Here is a 20,844-nt window from a genome sequence, read left to right as displayed (position 1 = left end):
GAACCCAAAAGACACACACTGAAACATGCAATAAACTGTCAAAAGTCAAAGATGAAAAGAGAATCCTCAAAATAGCGAGAGAAAAATGACTCATCATGCACTAAGGAGCTCTCACATTATCAGCAGATTTCCTAGGATAAATCTTAAAGGTCTGGAAGAAATAGGATAATATATTCAAAGTAGTAAAGGGGGGGGGAACTTGACAATTAAAAATATACCCAGCCAGGGATCCCTGGGTGGCACAGCGGTTTGGCGCCTGCCTTTGGCCCAGGGCGCGATCCTGGAGACCCGGGATCGAATCCCACATCGGGCTCCCGGTGCATGGAGCCTGCTTCTCCCTCTGCCTGTGTCTCTGCCTCTTTCTCTCTCTCTGTGACTATCATAAATAAATAAAAATTAAAAAAAAAGAATATACCCAGCCAAACTATCCTACAAATATGAAACAGAAATAGACAGAGAAGTAGACTTTCCCACATAAACAAAAGATGAGAGATACACTACAACTAGAACTTCATTACAAGAAATGATAACGGGACTCCTTCAAATTAAAATGAAAAATGCTGACATAAAAAGGAAAGCATATGAAAACATAAAACTCTGATAAGAAGGATGTACTCAAACACAGAATCCTATAAACACTGTATTGGTGCATAAATTACTCTTAATTATAATATAAAACCCAAAAGATCATAGCATAAAAAAGAACTATAAAATTTTGTTAATGGACACACAGCATAAAAATGTAATTTGTGACATCAAGAACATAAAATGAGGGGGGAGATATAAAGGAGTAGAGGTTTTCTTATAAAGTTATTATCATCTTAAAACAGGAACTCTCCTCCTTTGTTCATGTGTTTTCCTTTTTTAAGATTTTATTTATTTATTTGAGAGAGAGAGAGGGAGAGTCAGCAAGAAAACACAAGCAGGGGGGAGGGGCAGAGGGAGAGGGAGAAGCAGACTCCCACTGGGCAAGGAGCCCTTACACAGGGCTCAGTCCCAGGACCCTGGGATCATGACATGAGCCAAAGGCAGACACTTAACCAAATGAACCACTCAGGCATCTGCTGTTTTGTTTCTTAAATTTCATATATGAGTGAAATCATATGATATTTCACTTAGTATTATACTCTCTAGCTCCATTCAAGTCATTGCAAAGGTCAAGATTTTATTGTTTTATGGCTGAACAATATTCCATTTTATATATTTTATTCTATCATTTATATAACCTTTTCTTTATCCCATTCATCTACCAGTGGACACTCTGGCTGCTTTCATAATTTAGCTATTGTAAATAATGCTATCTATTTCTATGCTATTACTATACTGTTTTGATTAGTACAGCTTTATAATATAACTTGAAATCTGGAATTGTGATACCTCTAGCTTTGCTTTTTTTTTTTTTTTTTTTTCAAGATTGCTTTGGCTATTTGGGTCTTCTGTTGTTCCATATAAATTTTAGGATGTTTCGTTCTATTTCTGTGAATAATGCTACTGGTATTTTGATAAGGATGGCATTAAATCTGTAGATTGCTTTAAGTAGTATACACATTTTAACAAATCTTTTCTTCCAATCCATGAGCATGGAATGTCCTTCCATTTCTTTGTGTCATCTTCAACTTGTTTGTCCAATGTTTTACAGTTTTCAGAGTACATGTGTTTCATCTCATTGGTTAAATTTATTCCGTGATATCTTATTATTTTGGGTGCAATTTTAGATGGGATTGTTTTATTATTTTTTCTTTCTGCTGCTTCATTATTAGTGTATAGAAACACAACAGATTTTTGCACATTGATTTTTTGTATCCTGAGCTTTATTGAATTATCAGCTTTACTAGGTTTTTTTGGTGAAATCTTTCAGGTTTTCTATATATAGCATCACATCATCTGAAAATAGTGAAAATATTACTTCTTCCGTACCAATTTTAATGCCTTTTATTTTTGTTGTCTGATTGCTATGGGTAGGACTTCCAATACTTCCAGTACTTTTTTATTAAATAAAAGTGGTGAGAGTGGGCATCCTTATCTTGTTCCTGACCTTAGGGAGAAAGCTTTCAATTTTTCCCCCATTGAGGGTGATGTTAGCTATGGGTTTTCCATATATGGCCTTTGTTATCTTGAGGTATGTTCCCTCTAAACCTACTTTGTTGAGGGCTTTTTTCATGAATTAATGTTGCACTTTGTCAAGGGCTTTTTCTGTGTCTGGTGCAATAATAATAATATGGTTTTTATCCTTTCTGTTACTGATGTGATGGATCACATTAACTGATTTGCAAATATTGAACCAGGCATAAATCCCACTTGATTGTGGTGAATGTTGTTTTTAATGTATTGTTTGATATGAGTTGCTAGTATTCTGTAGAGGATTTCTGTATCTGTGTTCATTAGGGATACAGGCCTGTGGTTCTCTTTTTTGTGATATCTTTATCTGGTTTTGGTATCAGAGTAATTCTGTCCTTCCTTGTCTCTTATTACAGTGTTTGTTTTAAAGTCTCTTTTGTCTGAGGGAAGTATTGCTAATTCTGCTTTCTTTTGATATCCAGTTGATAAATGTTTCTCATCCCACCACTTTCAATCTGAAGATGTGTTTAGGTCTGAAATTAGTCTCTTGTAGGCAGCATATGGATGGGTCTTGTTTTTGTTGTTGTTGTTGTTTTGTTTTGTTTTTGTTTTTCCACTCTGTCACCCCATGTCTTTTGACTGGAGTGCCCAGTCCATTTACATTAAAAGTAACTATTCATAGATATAGATATGAATTGCCATTTTGTTACTTGTGCTGTGGTTATTTTGTAGTTTTTCTCTGATCCTTTCTTCTCTTGTTCTCTTTCATGGTTTGCTGGTTTTCTTAAGTGCTATACCTGGATTTCTTTCTCTTTATTCATTGAATGTCAGTGGTTTTTGATTTGCGGTTACCATTAAGTTTATAAGTGACATATTGTGCATATAGCAGTCTATATTAAGTTGATAGTTGGTTAAGTTTGAAACCATTCTTTACTCCTCTTCCCCCAACATTTTAGGTATATAGTGTTATACTTTACTTCTTTTTATTTTATGAATCTCTTGACTGATGTTTTATAGAAATACTTGTTTTTACTGCTTTTGAGTTTTCTACTTTTTCATACTCTCACAGTTTTTCCTTTCCACTCAAAGAATCCTCTTTATTTTATTTATTTATTTTTTTTTAAAGAATCCTCTTTAATATTTCTTATGGGGCTAGTTTAGTGGTCATGAACTCCTTTAGTTTGTGTTTGCCTGAGAACCTCCTTATCTCTCCTTCATTTGTTTTAGATTTTATTTTTAAATAGTTGCTACATCCAGTGTGGGGCTCAAACTTACAACCCTGAGATCAAGAGTGGTGTGCTCTACTGACTGAACCAGACACGTGCCCCCTATCTCTCCTTCTATTCTGAATGACAGCTTTGCTAAATAGATTACTCTTGGCTGTACATTTCTTCCCTTTTAGCACCTTGAATGTATCTCCCTTCTATCATACAAAGTTTCTGCTGAAAAATCCACTGATAGCTTTATGGGGATTCCCTTGTATGTAACTGACTTCTTTTTTCTTGCTGCTTTTAATTTTTTTTACCATTACTTTTTTCCTATTTTTATTACTTGATGTGAACCTCCTTGGGTTGATTTTGGGGGGATCTCTGTGCCTTCTGGATCTGGGTATGTTTTCTTTCCTAAATTAGAGAATTTTTCAGTTATTATGTCTTCAAATACATTTTCTGCTCCATTTTCTCTCTTTTCTCCTTCTGGGACTCTTATTAAACAAATGTTATTACACTTGATGGGATCATTCACTGAGTTCCCTAAGTCTATTCTCACTTTGCATAATTCTTTTTTCTCTCATTTGTTCAGCTTGCCCACTTTTCATTACTCTGTCTTCTAGTTCATTAATTTGTTCCTCTGCTTCTTCCAGCTTATTTATTCCATCAAGTGTGTGTGGTTTTTTTTAAAGATTTTATTTATTTATTCATGAGAGAGACACGCACACACAGAGAGAGAGAGAGAGAGAGAGAGAGAGATGCAGAGACACAGGCAGAGGGAGAAGCAGGCTCCATGCAGGGAGCCTGATGTGGGACTTGATCCTGGGTCTCCAGGATCACACCCTGGACTGAAGATGGCACTAAAGTGCTAAGCCACCGGAGCTGCCCCATCAAGTGTGTTTTTAATTTCATTTATTGTGTTCTTCATCTGAGATTGGTTCTTTTTTATATAACTATAATTTATGTAATCCCCATGGAAACCACAAAGGAAAAAACATTAGAAGATACACTAAGAAAGGAAACTAAGTATGTCACTACAAAAGACTGAAAAAACATAAAGAAAGGCAGCAAGAAAGGAAGAAAAGAACAAAGTAACTAATATATACAGGAAACAACAAAATGTCAATAGTAAGTCCTCACTTGTCAATAATTACTTTATAAGTAAATGGTTTAAACTCTCAAACAAAGACAAGACATGATATAATGACAAAGGGTCAATTTACCAGGAATATATAGCAATTATAAGTACACCTAATATCAGAGTACGCAAATACTAGAAAAAATTGACATAATTTGTGGCAAAAATAGAATATAACATAACAGCAGCAGAAGATTTCAATACCTCATGTGATGGTTCATTTTATGTGTTAATGTGAGTGAACCATAGGGTTCCCAGATGAAACACTGTTTCTGGTTATGTCTATGAAAGTGTTTCCAGATAAGATTAAAATTTTAATTGGTGGACTCAGACAGTAGATTATTGCCCTCTCCAGTATAGGTTGGGCATTATCCAGCCCATTAAAGTCCTGAAGAAAACAAAAGGCAAAAGTAAGAGGAATCTGTCCCTTTTTTCGTCCTGTCTCACTTAAATGGAACATCTCATTTCATCTTCTGCCCTTCAAGTAGGAACCTGCTCCCCTGGTTCTCAGGCTATAGGACTCAGGATGAATTACATCACCAGCTTTCCTAGGCCTTTAATATGCAGAGATCATATCATGGGACTTCTCTGCCTCCATAATCACACAATCCAATTCTTGACAAAAAATTTCCTTTTCTTTCTTTAACCCAGACTAACACTCCCTACTTTCAATAATGACTAGAGCAACCAGACAGAATACCAATAAGAAAAGCAAGGACTTGAACACTATAGACCAATTTATCCTAGCCAACATATGCAGAACATTCCACCCAACGAAGGGAGAATACACACTATTCTCAAGTATACATGAAACATTCTCCAGGACACGTCATATATTAGGACATATTAGGCCACAAACAAGTCTTAAAATTTTAAGAATATTGAAAAAATTAAGAAGATAGATATGTAATCATACCAAGTATCTTTTCTGACCACAACAGAATTTTTAAACTAACAATATCAATAACAAAAGAATAACTAGAGGATTCATAAATATGTGTAAATTAAGCAGTAAACTCCTGAAAAATAATGAGCCTAAGAAAACTTCACAAAGGAAATTAGAAAATATCTTGAGACAAATAAAAATAAAAACACAATGCAGCAAGCCTACAGGATATAGTAAATCAGTATCAAGATAGAAGTTAATCGCAGTACACACCTACACTCAAAAAGAAGAAAGATCAGGAATCAATAACCTAACTTTACATATCAAAGAACCAGAAGAGAAACTGAGCCAAAAATTAGCAGAAGGAAGGAAATAATAAAGATTAAAACAAATAAATGAAATGGAGAATAGAAAAAACAAAATGAATGAAATTAAGAGTTGGGTTTTGAAAAGATCAACAAAATGGAGATATCTTTCACTAGAATAAGGGAAAAATGAGAAGACTCAAATAAGTCAGAAATGAAGAGGAGATAGGACACTAATGCCATACGAATAAAAAGGATTATAAGAGACAATTGCAAGCCAACAGTGGATAACCTAGTAGAAATGGATAAATTCCTAAAATATAAAATACCCCAATGCTAAATCTAGAAGAAATTAAAAAATCTGAGCTGAACTATACCAAGTTATCAGATCAAATTAGTAATCATAACCTCCCAACAAAGAAAAGCCCAGGACCAGATGGCTTCACTGGAGAATTCCATCCAGCATTTAACAATGAATCAATGCCAATCCTTCTCAAATTCTTCCAAAAAGTAGAAGAGGAAGAAACATTTCCAATCTCATTTTATGAGGCTAGTATCACCCTGATACCAAGCCAAAGATGCCACATGAAAAGAAAATGACATACCAATATCCATGGTAAATATTGATGAAAAATCCTCAAGTAAATACTAGCAAACCAAATTCAGCAGCACATTAAAATCAATATACAAAATGACCAAGTGGGATTTGCTCCGGGGATGCAAGAACATTTCAGTCTTTGAAAATCTATTAATATAATACACCCCATTAAGAGAACAAAGGACACAATTTACATGATCATCTCAAGGACAAAGAAAAAGCATCTGACAACATTCCACCCCCTTTAACCACAGAAATGCTCAACAAACTAGGACTAAGAGGAAATTACCACAATATGTTTTTAAAACCCATACACAAAAAGCCTACAGCTAACATCATGTGCTGAAAGCTTTTCCTCTAAGACCAGGAAAAAGGTCAGGATGCCCATTCTTACCATTGCAATTCAACATGGTACTGGAAGTCCTAGCTAGAGCAACTAGACAAGATAAAAAAATCAAAAACATCCAAATTGGAAAAGAAGAAGTTAAATTATCTCTGTTCACAGACAACATGTTCTCATATGTAGAAAACCCTAAAGATTCCACCAAAAACTATTAGAATAAACAAATTCAGCAAATTTTCAGAATACAAAATAAACAAACAAAAATCAGTTGTGTTTTCTATACATTAGGAATGAAGAATTTTAAAAGAAAAGTAAGGAAACATTCCCATTTACAATAGCACCAAAAAGAATGAAATATTTAGGAATAAACTTAACTAAGGGGATGAAAGACCTATACTCTGAAAACTATAAAATACTGTTGAAAAAATTAAAGAAGATATAAATAAATGGAAAGACAATGCATGTTGATGGATTGCAAGACTTAATATTATAAAATACCCATGTTACCCAAGGTGATCTATATAGATTGAATGCAATCTCTATTAAAATCTCAATGGGGGACACCTGGGTGGCTCAGCGGTTGAGCATCTGCCTTCAGCTCAGGGCGTGATCCCAGGATCCGGGATCGAGTCCCACATCGGGCTCCCTACATGGAGCCTGCATCTCCCTCTGCCTGTGTCTCTGCCTCTCTCTCTCTCTCTGTCTCTCATGAATAAATAAATAAACAAACATTTAAAAAAAATAAAAATAAAAAAAATAAAATCTCAATGGCATTTTTTGCATAAATAAAAAGACTATCCTAAAATTCCTAGAATCCCAAAAGGCCCTATATAGCAAAAACAATCCTGACAAAGATAAAACTGGAAATCTCATTCTTCTGATTTCAGAACACATTACATAGCTATAACAATCAAAACAGAATAGTATTGGCATTAAGGCAGATGTGGAGGCCAAGAGAGCAGAATACAGAGCTCAGGAATAAATCCTTCTGTACGTGGTCAAATGATCTTCAGCGAGGGTGCCAAGGCCACATACAGGGGAAGGAAAATCCAAATGTCTAGAAAAACCAAATGTCTACATGCAAAAGAATAAAGTTGAATCCTTACTTTACACCATACACAAAAACCAACTCAAAATAGATTAAAGAACAAACAGCCTTTGGAACTATAAAGCTCCTAGAAGAAAACAAGAAATAAACTTCATGACATTAGATTTGGCAGTGATATCTTGGATATAACACAAAAAGCATAGACAACAAAAAGCAAACATAAACAAATGAGACTAAAGTAAGCTTAAAGATTTCTGCACAGCAAAGGAACCAGTCATCAGAGTGAAAAGGCAATCTATAGAATAGGAGAAAATATTTGCAAACCATATATACAGGAAGGAGTTAATACCCAAAATATGTTTTTTTAAAATTTTATTTACTTATTCATGACGGACACAGAGAGAGAGAGAAGCAGATACACAGGCAGAGGGAGAAGCAGGCTCCATGCAGGGAGCCCGATGCGGAACTCGATTCCGGGTCTCCAGGATCACACCCTGGGCTGAAGGCTACACTAAACCTCTGGGCCACCAGGGCTGCCCAATACCCAAAATATTTAAATAAGTCCTACCACTCAATAAGAAATAAAATAACCCTATTTAAGATGAACATAGGACTTAAATGCACATTTCTCCAAAGATGATACACACACACACACAAAAAAAAAAAACACAAAAAAACCACGCGCACGCACAAAAAGATGATATGCAAATGACCAACATGCGTATGGAAAGATGCTCAATATCACTAATGCAAATCAAAACCACAAGATATCACCTCCCATCTCTTATGATGGCCACTATCAAGAAAACAAAAAATAACAAGCTTTGGCAAGGATGTGGAAAAATTGGTGCCCTAGTGAACTGTTGGTGGGAATGTAAACTGGTGCAGCCACTATGGACAACTGTGTGGAAATTCTCAAAAACCATATATAGTGACGCCTGGGTGGCTCAGTGGTTGAGCATCCACCTTCAGCTCATGGAGTGACCCTGGGGTCCTGGGATGGAGTCCTGCACTGAGCTCCCCACAGGGAGCCTGCTTCTCCCTCTGCCTATATCTCTGCCTCTCTCTGTGTGTCTTCATGAATAAATAAGTAAAATCTTTTGAAAAAAAGCATATATATATGCCATGTTTTTGCACCTTCCTCCAGTGGGGTATTGCCACGCAGACATGTGCTCTGTCCTGTCCTGCTCAATTCTTCACCAGAGTTCTCCAGTATGTGTGGATAGATAGATAGATAGATAGATAGATAGATAGATAGATATAGACAGATAGACGGATACCATTCAGCCACTAAAATGGAATACTATTCGGCCATAAAAAGAAATCCTAACACTTGCGACAAATGGATGAACCTTGAGGCCATTAAGCCAAATGAGATGAGTCAGACACAGAAAGATAAATACTATATGATCTCATTTACAGGTCAAAATCTAAAACAAATCAAAAACCTCATAAAAAGAGATGATAAATTAGTGGTTGTTAGGGGCAGGCAGTGGAAGGTGGGAGATATGAGTGATGATGGTCAAAGGTCAACTTCCAATTATAAAATGAATGAGTTCTATGGATGTAATGTACACTATGGTGACCATAGTTAACAATACTATATTATACATAAGTAATAAGTATGTACTATAATTTGTATGTAAGAGGTAGATTTTTAAAGTGCTCACACACATGTAAAATCGTAACTATGTAAGGTGATGGATGTGTTAACTATATTGCAGTGATCATTTTGCAATATGTACACATATAAAATCATTTCCCTGTGTACCTTAAATTTACACAGTATATGTCAATTATATCTCAATAAAACTGGAAAAAATTTAAAATAGCATTATCATATGACTCAGTAATCCCACTTCAAGATATATATCGAAAAAAAGATCTCAAAAAGAAATCTGCACACCCATATTCACTGCAGCATTATTTATTCACAGTTGCCAAAAAAGCGGAAGAAACCTAACTGCCCACTGACACATGAATGGATAAGCAAAATGTGGTGCATACAAACAACAGAAAATTATTCAGCCTTAAGAAAAAAAGAAAACCTTGTCAAATGCTACAAAACAGATGAACCTTGAGGACACTATGCTAAGTGAAATAAACCAGTCGCAAAAAGATAAATAGGGCATGATTTCTCTTTATAGGAGGCACCCAAAATAGTCAAACTTGCAGGCAGAAAGTGGGATGTGAGTGCAAGGGTTGCAGGCAGGTAGGGAGATTAGAAGCTGTTTTTCAGTGCGTACAGGACTTCAGTTGTGTGACAGGGGAAACTTCTAGAGATCTGTTGCACAATTAACATTACTGTATACTTAAAAATGGGGGCATCTTGGTGGCTCAGTGATTGGGAGTCTGCCTTCAGCTCAGGTCGTGATCCCTGGGTCCTTCTCCCTCTGCCTATGTCTCTGCCTCTTTTTTTGTGTCTCTCATGAAACAAAAAGTCTTTTTTAAAAAAAATGGTTATGGTGGTAAACTTTCTGTTCTGTGTGTTTTGCCACAATTAAAAAAAAAAACTGACACGACATAAAGCAAAAAAAAAAAAAAAATCAAACTAAACTCCAATATAAATTCTTATAAATAAGAACCTTAGAAATTAATTCACCTGATTTTGTAGATGAGCAGAGTGAAGCATTAATTGTAACTGGCTTTTCAAATATGTTGTCAGGTGAGTTTGTAATGACTAACTTTTGTGAACTATCCTGGTTCCTTGTTTTTGTAATGGCTTAAAAATTATTTGTGATGAGTGTGTGTGTGTGTGTGTGTGTATATATATATACACACACACACACACACACACACACACATATATTATATAATGTATATGTAATGTATATAATGTACTATTTTTTATAGGAATCTACACACCAATCTATAGCCACTAGGAAGTCCTATGAAGCTCAGGACATCTGACCTGCCCAGTTCTCTAAGGTTTCATCATTCTACATCATGTCCCAGAATTGCTGAGGACACCCCCAATCACACCTGTAGTTCTTTCTGTACCCTGGCATTCGATTCACCTGGGTCTCACCTGAATTCACTTAAAAGAAATAAGTGAATTGTTGTTTTAATTTCCTCATCTAGGGCTTTAATACAAGATTCTGATTTGTTTTCCTTGTTTAAGCTCATTCTCTAGTTTAGAGGAGGGAGAACAAAATTACAATGATGAGATCCATCTTTATGTGATCTTTGCTTTTTACATCATTAGACCCAAGCAGAGGCTCATCATGGCCTTGCTCTTCTTATTCTAAACACTGCAAAAATAGCCTGTTTATTGTCTTTGCATTTCCAAACCTGCCCTCATGATGAGATGCAGTCCTAACATTCTTCTTATGGGTTTCATGTTACTCTTTTTCACTTTACTTGGACACCTGCTCCTGCTCCACCCCCGCTACATGTCACCTCACAGACCCTAGGGAGTGATGTGCCCTTCCTATGTGACTTCCTTTGCTTCCTCATGAGGACAATATGTGACTGCAGAGCCATGATGTTGCTGTCTGATTGTATAGCCTCTGTCCCCTGGGCTCCTTCCTCTAGGCATTTCAAAATCCACTCTGATCTGCGAGGCATAAGACCATTTCAACTTCGTACAAAACAAGCTAGTGGGATCCTTTTCTCCCAAGGTTTCACCACATTTCTGCCACCAAGTTGTTATTTCGTAAGTAGATTCAAGTCCATCAAAGAACTCGCTCTCGTTGCTTCTGAATAATAAGCTTTTAGACAGTGCTCCAATTTGTTTAAGTAACCTAGACTTTCCAAGAATGAAACTCCAGCCAAAGTCCTAGCACACTACCCTCTTCTCCAGGCAGGACACCAGGACCTGGATTTACAGAGCTCCTGCCCAGGATAAGCCCTGAGCTAAGCAGGTACAGAAAGCCGAATCTCATTTAATCCCGCATTTTACCCTACAAAGCAGCCACTCTGTTCACCCCATTTCACAGATGAGGTCTAGGAAGGTTTTTCCTCGTATTCATGGGGCCAGAATTCCAACATATGCTTGTCTGTTTCAAGCTCACCTCCTTTTGGCCACTTACACTATACTATACATTCATACTGTGTCTTATCCAGACTGCAATTTCCTGCCTCAGTGCCTCTTTTATCATCTATATTAGGAAAACTCTATCATCCGCCTTTGAATTCTCATGTCTGCGTAGCTTCAGCGAACCCCTTCCTGAGAAATGTCTTTGTTTCACTCCAGAAAACTGTTACTTGTTTCTTTCTATAAGCTATAAAATAAAACAGCAAGCTTCGGTCCATAAGAAATACCCTCCTGGTATTCTCTTCTGCTAAATTTCTTTATTTCTTACGCCAAAGTTCCTTTGTCTTGCTCTTGCATTTAGTTTTAAATCACTGGAAATAAATGTAAAGTTAATGACTCGCTGTCCCAAATCATAAAGATAAAAGGCATATTAATAGACTTTTTAAAAGAAGATTTGAGAGCTCACAGAATTATTTCTACCCAGGGACTCTCAACCACATATAACTGAGCTGCTTATAACCAATAATCTAAATTAAAAAGAAAATGAGCATGCCTGAATAAGACTTTATCATTCTTAAAGGAATTATTTAATATTTCAAATGTGTTCATTAAAGGCATACAGTGCCACATGCTAAAGGCGTTAACCTACCAAGTTTATTTTTAAAACACTAATTCTAGTGATAGAAGTGAAATAGAAGGCATTCAACATTTCAGTTCTAGAAAAAGAGTATGTTCAAATGCCTATTTTTACGCATAATTCAATTTAGTTTCAGAATCTGAATATCAAACTCACCTTCATCCATACTTTTAATCATATTTTTTAACCAAAAGGTGCTCTCAGCGATTTTTTGGTGGGACATAACTGACTTTTTTACTCACATTACTTAATAGTGATAATATCTACATGACAATCGTGGGGGGGGGGGGGTAAGGAGAAGAATACCAAACAAGCAATGGATACAATTCATTCAAAGAATGAAATGTGGGTTCTTCTTTCATTTTTGTCTCCTTAAAATGCAGCAAATCTGCAACTTATTTTTTATATGTCCAGTTATTGGAGGGATGATGATTATTCACCAAAGTCAACTTCCGTATTAACTACACTGAACATGACCTTCGGGCCCCAGTGTTGGTCTGGATTAAGCTCAGCAGTCATCTTCTGCAAAAGGCAAGACAGCAAGTGCTTTAGGTTAGGAGAAGGTCTCACCTGGTCACACCTTCTTTGTTGTCTTGTGTCCTATTGTCTGTTTCTGCTCTCCTTTACAAATGAAAGGCAAGGCATAGCTTTACAGGCTACAATGCATGCAAGCCACAGGTTATATTTGGCTACAATTTGCTGCCCCTGGCTGTAGATGGTTTTTTATATGGTACTTGTTAAAGAAGCATTACAAAAAGAAAACTGTTTCTCTCTTAAAAAGAAGGAACCTGGATTTTTGCTTAGTGATAAGAGCACAGTATTAATAACCAGACCTTTATGCAAGTCCCAATCCATCCTGAGCTAGCAGTGTAACTCTGAATAAATTACTCCGTCTCTCTAGGTTTCTTTTCCTTATCAGTAAAATGAGCGGATGACTTCCATGGGAGGGAGAAGGACACAATCAGAGGGATCCGTGGGGCAGGGTCTGGGGTGGTGGCAGAGAGGCAAGGCCCAGTAAAATGTGAGACAGGACTCCACGTGGTCGGAGCACAGGGAGCAGTCAGTTCTGGAATCTGAAAGGGCATTCGCAGGGCGCCAAGCAGCTTTGCTTTTGCAGGGCTGACACCATTCATACAACATCTACCAAGCTACGCACACATGCATACGTGCATACACACAGGTGCACAAGGACGCGTAGCAGGAAGTCAGATGTTCAAGCAGAGCAAGTAGCGCTAAGGACGAGCACAAGATGTGCATGCAGTAAGGAGATGTCAGAAGAGGGACATCCCCGGGCTGTGGGTGATTGGAGAAAGATGTGGATCTGACTCGGGCTAAGCAGAGTGAGAAGCACATTCCTGGCACACACGATAATTAATAAAGTCTCCACATTAAGAAATGCGAAATACGGGGATCCTAGGTGGCTCAGTGGGTTAAGTGTCTGCCTTCAGCTCAGGTCATGGTCCTGGGGTCCTGGGAACAAGCCCCATGTCGGGCTCCCTGCTCACTGGGGAGTCTGCTTCTCCCTCTTGCGCTGCCTGCCACTCTGCCTACTTGTGTGCTCTCTCTTTCTCTTTCTCTCTCTGTCAAATCAATCAATCAATCTTTAAAAATAAAGAAAGAAGGGCGCCTGGGTGGCTCAGTCTGTTAAGTGCCTGCCTTCTGCTCAGGTCATGATCCTAGGGTTCTGGGATTAAGCCCCACATTGGGCTCTTTGCTAAGCAGGGGGCCTGCCTCTCCCACTGCTCTGGTGTTCCCCCTGCTTGTGCTTGCGTGCACTCTCTCTCTCTCTCTCAAATAAATAAAATCTTTAAATAAATAGAACAAAAGGAAGGAAGAATGGAAGGAAGGAAGGAAGGAAGGAAGGAAGGAAGGAAGGAAGGAAGGCTAAATTCTGAGTAGGGAACTGCATGCAACTCAGTGTTGTCCCAAGGTAGCAGATATAAGGACTGATGCAAGGAGGCTGGAGGGTCGGCAGGAGGGGCTCAAGAAGGACAGCACAGGTTGTGCAGAGGACCAGGTACTGGATACTGTGGCTAACAGGAAATCACTGAAGTATTATCAGCAAAAGGCCTCATGGCCAAACTGGCATTTAAGACGAATCACTCTGGCTTCTGTGACAGGATCTGAGGGGACAGCCTAGAACAGCAATGACAAACGGATCCCTCAGCCATGGAAGGAGATGAAGACGTGCCCAAGCACAGCCATAAAGGGTCAGAATGAAGAAGACTACTCTCAGCAGTGTCTCTCAGATAGACCAGGTTGACCTGGGGAGCCAGGGAAAGGGACAGTGGCAGATGAGACAGTCGTGGGGAGGGAAGGCTGCTGTGGCATTCCACCCCTGGGTCAGGGGACACATGCACGAGACCTGGAGACAGGAACAGATATTCTAAAGTCCACTTGGGGCACTGAAGGCCAGCCCGGGTCGTCCAGGTAAATGGTCCCACAGGCAGATGCAGGCCTGAAAGTACCCAGAGGGGCAGTGCAGGAGATGCAGGTGCGAAGCTGCATGCAGTGGGAGAGGAACCCTCATGGAACAAGGATGGGGGAGAAGCAGGGCCCAAAGGGATTGCACAAAGAGCCACACTAGGGCCACTGGAGGGAAGAAACACAGAGCAGGAGACTGAGGAATCAGGAGCCGCTAAGGGGTGAGGGTCTGTTGTCATACACTACTCTGGCAGGGGATATGAGTGGAGGTGGGCTTCCGTGGCTCCGTCTGAATAGAAGCTGGACAGCATTGGGCTAACTCTAATGAACGGGAGTGATCCAGGGAGCCCAGCTTCTCCATTTCCACAGAAGCAAGCACACTGCAATTCTGAAAACCATGTCCTTTTTAACACAATTATATAGAAGGTATAGTAATCCAGCATGGAATATAAAATAGACCAGTTGATAGGATCCTGTCACTTGAAATTTACCATCTATTAGAAAATTACCACCTATTAGAAAATATCAACACTCTGTCTATGTATCTTTGTTGTTACAGTTAGATACTGGGAACCTACCCTTCCTTAGAACCAGTGGCCTGATTTGCTGTGGGTCTTCTGAGTTACTGTAATCAAATATGAAAATAACCAAGTTGGAAAATCTCTGCAGACTGCTCTCTGTGTTGGGAAAGACAGGCACTTGTAGGTGGCTGGAGGAGGCAAAATATGAACTCTTGAGTGGCCTTGTCACAGTGGCTCTGAAATGAAATGCTCGTGGAAACCGCTCAGGGCTAGCCAGAGGGACTGCCTGTGCCCCATCCCAGGCTCTGATTCTACCCGTCTCTGGAGGGCTCAGGAAATCCACTCTGACCAGACTCCTCTGGAGGCATCTAGTTCATCAGACCAGGGAGCACAAGCCTAGTCTTTGAAGGAGGGTGACCTTCTTTCCAAAAGTCAAATCTCTATGCACTTGTATGACTGCTCATTCTCAGGAAATTCACGACAGAATTGTTAATCCATTTTTATCACTTTTCATGGTCAAAAATCTTTAGCACGTCTCTGAAAAATGTCCCTGCTTAAAGAGGCCAGTGAGTGGAAGGGCTTGATTTCATCTAATGAACCAGTTCAATATTCAAAAGGCATATAGACTGAGTCCACACAGAGGGTCTCACCCCAGGCAGGAGATTGCAAGAGCACATGAAAACAGAACACAGTGTGATAATCACCCCCCAGCAGGCGAGCTCCGGAAGGACGCTGAATTTTGTCTGGGGCCATCTACACATGTAGCTGGAACAGAATTCAGTGAAGGGAAATTGAGAATGTGGAGTGAGTGGCCCTGCCTACACTCACCTTCCAGGGGCAGTTGAGAGGATCTGGGGAGAGAACTCAGGTGAGAAAACAGCTTCCAAGTGACCCAGTGTTGCTTTTGTGAGCTTCTCAATTTCTGAGGGTGTAGACACTAGACTTCTAGGACTGCTTCCTCATCTCAATGCACCTGGGATGAAAATCACCTTTTTTTTTTTTTAACTGCCTGGCCTTTTTTTTCTTTCATCCATATAGGTAAGTTATATGCATTTTGAAACTAAATAAGTAATTTTCAATTAAAGGTTTTCTGCTCTCTTGACACGCTCACCCTTTGCTCTCTGAAACTTGTATAGAATGACGTTTTAATCTGAGAACAGAGAAGGACCCAGGACAGAGGAGTGGCCACAAGAGTTGGGGGAAGGAGAACCATAGGAGAAAGGGGTGAAGAGATATAAGGAGTTTGATCACTGCTGTTAAAAACATACCATCTCTGCAAGGTCCACCCCATGTGTCTCCCTCTTAGGGGGTAAGAGTCAAACCTTCTGGCCGGTCTGATGCTCCTGTTTGGTAGAAAGACCAAGGCCCAGGGACCTTGCCAAGATCTAACTCTCTGACCTTGAAAACAAGACGTAGGTCTTCTGGGTCCTCTGCCATGGCGAGAAGATCCCAAAAGGGCAGATACATATTTTGAGGTGCTCAGCTTGCCAGAGGTCAAATATAAAAAACTGCCGTTTTTAAATATCCCAGTTCCAGTGAAATATATTTTCTCCCTTATGCAAATGTTTTAACACGTTAAATGACCCACAAGTTACACACACACCTACACGTAGGCATATATATTAGGATCCTGTGTGCATTTTATGTATTGTGTTTTTATTCAACACATTTTATCTTCTGATTACTTAAGGAGAAGGAAATGCTTCTATTCCTAAAGAACATTCATGTCCTGCAGTGGGCTCACATTTGCTGGACATTCTTTATCTGTAGGAGTACTGACTTACCCACAGACCACATTCATGGCCTGCCACAGCAGTTACAGGAGCCTTCTCAGATCAGAGGGAGGGAAAATCTTTACAGTATTATTTCACACGCAAAATAAAACACTTTGGCTATTTTAGTACGTGCTGAACAAATTCCACTCCCCCAATTCTCAAAGGACAGGGATAAACTGAACCCTAACATTTTGCCCTCTAGGTGAAATTTTACTGATTAAACTTATTTTTCCACTAGTGAGTAACTATCACACTCTGGATGATTGTTGTAGCAAGGACTATATCCCTGGGCATTATCTCTAAAACAATGGCCATATATTCTGGTTTCCAGAAAGTCCTTCAGATGTACACCTCGGCGGCTCACACAGGTCGGTTACATGTTGGGAGGGACCGTAGCTGGTTAATGTTAAGTACATGTTAAATATGCTTGCATAATATTAATAAACTAAACTTCAAACACACAATCTGACATGCTTTGAAGGGACTCTTAACTCATGGTTGACAAATCATCTCCCAAGCCTCTTAAAGCATCGAGAGCAAAATTTAATTTATTCGGTCAAAGGAAACTTGGTGGTCCAGGTGGGTCATGCGTGGCTCTGACTTCAGGAGCTCAGGGCTGATCTTGGGGTCTCCTGTTCTTACTCCTCATTGTAAGTGAAAACCACTGGGAGACACACAGGCAGACTGTGGGGGCTTCATCAGTACCCCAGGAACCCACGGCTAACGTGCGCGGGGCATTTTAACGTTCCCCCCAACAGAGACCGCAAACGTCTCCGCGGTCCTGGAAGGCGGCGCAGGACCCGCGCTCGCGCTCCGGGCTGCTGCGGGGCCGTCCGGCAGGACACGGCCCGCCCTGGCGCCGCCCCTCAGCACAGCCCTCGGCCCATTCCAACAGCTCAGTGTTACCGGGCCCCGCTCGGCCAAACACCGTCCATCCTCTTCCAATGGCAAAATAATCACCAGGTGGCAAACGATGCACACACAATTCAAACGTGGTGGCTCACGCCCAGGACAGGAGATCCGAGCCGCGAGCGGGGCGCTGCAGCTCCGGGGTAAGGGCAGATGCACCGGGAGAACTTGACCAAACCGTCTCCCTTACCCCTCGGGGCGTGCAAGGTGCCGCCGAGCCCACCCCCACCCCCCCCCCCGGCCGGTGGGTCTCGCCCAGCCAGGGACGGTGGGCGGGGGCCGAGGGGCGCGGGAGCCCCGAGCCCCGAGCCCCGAGCCCCGGATGGGTCCCTCGCTGCCCCGCGACCCGGCCAGGGGGCGGCCCGGCCGCCGAGACAATGGGGACCTCGGGCGGGGGTCGCGGTCGGGGTCGGGGTCGGCGCGGTGCGCGGCGGAGGCCACGCCGGGAGCGCTCCTTCGGCCCACACCTTTGTTCTCCCAAGTAGTCGCTCGGTTCCGTGCCCAGAGAAAAGAGGAGGACACGGCCCCGTGGGGGGCCGCGCCGCCCCCGTCTCCCGCAGCGACGCGGGCTCCCCGGGCCCCATCCGGCCGGTGCCGCTGCGTCCCGGCGAGGTCCGGACTCGGGGGCTCCTGCTCCCGGCCGGGCCGGTGCGCGCCCCTCCTCGCCGCCCCCTCCCGGGCAAGGACCGCGGCGTCCTCCCCGCGCCCCCCTCCGCGCTGGACCCGGGCGGGGAGCCCCGCGACCGAGGGGGAGCACCCGGACCCTGCCCGAGCCCCGGGCGCCGCGGGGCTCCCCCAGACCCGCCCCGCGCCCCGCGCCCCGCCGCCGCCGCCGCCGCCGCCGCCGCCGCCCTACCTGCCGGAGGAGGGTCCGCGGGAGACGCGCGCAGCCGGCGGCGCCCACGCGGGGATCTGCTCGGGGTGCGCCGCGGAGGGGCGCGGGGCGACGGCTCCCGGGGCGCGGGCGGGGCCGGGGCGCGCTCGGGAAGGGCGCGGGGCGCGCTGCGGGGCCGGAGCCAGGCGGGCGCCCGCCGCTCGGAGCCCGCGGGGCTGCGCTGGCTCGGCCCGCCCCCCGGACCCGCGGCCGCGCTCGCCCCTCCCCGCGCGCCCCGCCGGCCCGGCCGCCGGCTCGGCTCCGGGTGTCGGGGGCGCCGCCCGCCGCCCGCCGCCCGCCCCCGCCCGGCCCCGGCCCCCGCCCCCGCCCCCGCCCCGGCCCCGGCCCCGGCCCCCGACCCCGCCCGCCCCCGGCCCCGGCCCCGGCCCCCGCCCCGGCCCCCGACCCCGCCCCCGCCCCCGCCCCCGGCCCCGGCCCCCGGCCCCCGCCCCCGCCCGCCCCCGGCCCCCGCCCCGGCCCCGGCCCCCGACCCCGCCCGCCCCCGGCCCCCCGCCCCGGCCCCGGCCCCCGCCCCGGCCCCCCGCCCCGGCCCCCGCCCCGGCCCCGGCCCCGGCCCCGGCCCGCCGCTCCCGCTCGCTCGCGCCGCGCCCCCGCCTCCCTCCTTCCCACGCTCTCACGCGCGGAGACCGCGCCTCTGGCCCCGCTCCCCGCGCCGCGGGTCCTCCCCCGGCCCCCGCCCCTCGCTTTGCCGACAGTCTAAGAATGGGCTCCCTCGTCCAACTTTTCCTTCCTGACTCGTGCGGGACGCGGGGCAGCTGGAGGGGAGCGGGCGGCGGGGAGCGGGCGGCGGGCGGCGGGCGGCGGGGAGCTGGAGGGGAGCGGGGGCGGCGACGCGGTGCCCCGCGCTGGGCCCGGACTTGTGACCGGCGCTGGCACCCCGCTTCCTGGACAGTCCGACCAGAACAAAGGCCGTCGCGGGGACGGTGGCAGTTGTCAGCAGGCGACACGAGGGACCCTTCTAGAGACGCAGGGGCCTTACCGTCCTTCCCGCTCCGGCGCTTGGGCCTCTGAGACGCTCCTGGACTCTCCAAAACATGAATTTCCGCGTGGGACGAGAAGATGAGCCTGGGCAAGGTCAAGCCTCTCTCTAGGGATCTGCTTTCTGTAGCAGTTTTCACGACAGAAGAGATGATTTCCACACCCACCCCCCAAAATTGTGTTTCTGCGTGGCCCTGGAAACACGTTTCACAGTCCGCATTTTGCCATGAGAGCTATAGGCGGTATTAATCCCAGGGTTAGTGTGATGCGCGCACACACACACACACACACACACACACACGCGCGCACACACACACACACACACACTTTATAGTACATAATAGCAAAGGGCCTTATGTAAAACACATATGCAATAACTTTATTCAAAAGACTTTATAATCATATTATTCAGATTGTTCTCATCTAAATAAAACATAATACATGAGCATATAAAAATATAGAATTTGGAGTTCTCTGATGGAATACGAAATTTCATACTTAAATAACCTTATACACTGCATGTTCACGAGTGGATTCAATGGTGACTTTGAGACTTTGAGATACCATATTAATTTTCATTTAGATTTCATGTTTTCCTGTGACTTGAGATACACTTTGTGAATGCTAAGATGGGATCAGTTAAGTGAATTAACTTACCTTATATACTATGAGATGATATGGAGATGTTTCCATTCATAATGTGACAAAAATGTTGTCTCAAGTCAGATTCAATTCTTACAAAATGAATTTACAGGATCATTGACTTTATCGAAGCAATTCAACAATAGTACTAAGTAGTGACTACTAAGAATGATTCTGAATTAAAAATAAAATAAATATTTCAACACCTAATTGTTATCTTGACGTTTTATACACTGGCACCAAGAAATAGCAATGTGCTGTGAGGACTGTTGCCCATTTCTATATTTACTGTGTTGCAATTTACGTGAAACCATCCCATTTCTCTCTATATTATAAGATTTCTATAATAGAAGAAACTTGCACAAATTTACTCTACCAAAAGTTAGCTCCAGTAAACAGCACTTTAAAAAAAAAAAAAAAAAAAAGATTGTACTTATTTATTTGAGAGAGAGAGAGAAAAGAGAGAGAGAGAGAGAGAGAATCTCAAGCAGACTCCACACTGA

At 43.1% G+C, this 20,844-nt stretch overlaps 1 protein-coding gene and 1 long non-coding RNA gene across 5 annotated transcripts in view; one reads left to right on the top strand and one right to left on the bottom strand.

Moving 5' to 3' along the window:
* Positions 1-18,770, bottom strand: part of MYO16 (myosin XVI) — a 591,124-nt gene extending 572,354 nt beyond the window's left edge. For 2 of the 4 annotated variants that reach the window (XM_072761005.1, XM_072760995.1), the window contains exon 1: positions 18,683-18,764. The gene's annotated coding sequence lies outside the window, so the exon portion shown is untranslated. Of the gene's footprint in view, positions 1-18,682 lie in introns of all 4 variants that reach the window. The other 2 variants (XM_072761001.1, XM_072760997.1) reach the window with 2 other exon arrangements.
* On the top strand, positions 17,816-20,551 carry LOC140599318 (uncharacterized). The gene is made up of 2 exons (XR_012002054.1): positions 17,816-17,969; positions 19,614-20,551. It is a non-coding gene; the product is annotated as an uncharacterized lncRNA (long non-coding RNA).
* Positions 20,552-20,844: the final 293 nt, after the last annotated feature.

This window comes from Vulpes vulpes, chromosome 6, assembly GCF_048418805.1.
Source record: "Vulpes vulpes isolate BD-2025 chromosome 6, VulVul3, whole genome shotgun sequence".
NCBI classification, from domain to species: Eukaryota; Metazoa; Chordata; class Mammalia; order Carnivora; family Canidae; genus Vulpes; species Vulpes vulpes.
The sequence above is the reverse complement of the archived record's forward strand: the minus strand, read 5'-3'. Positions and strand labels throughout refer to the sequence as shown.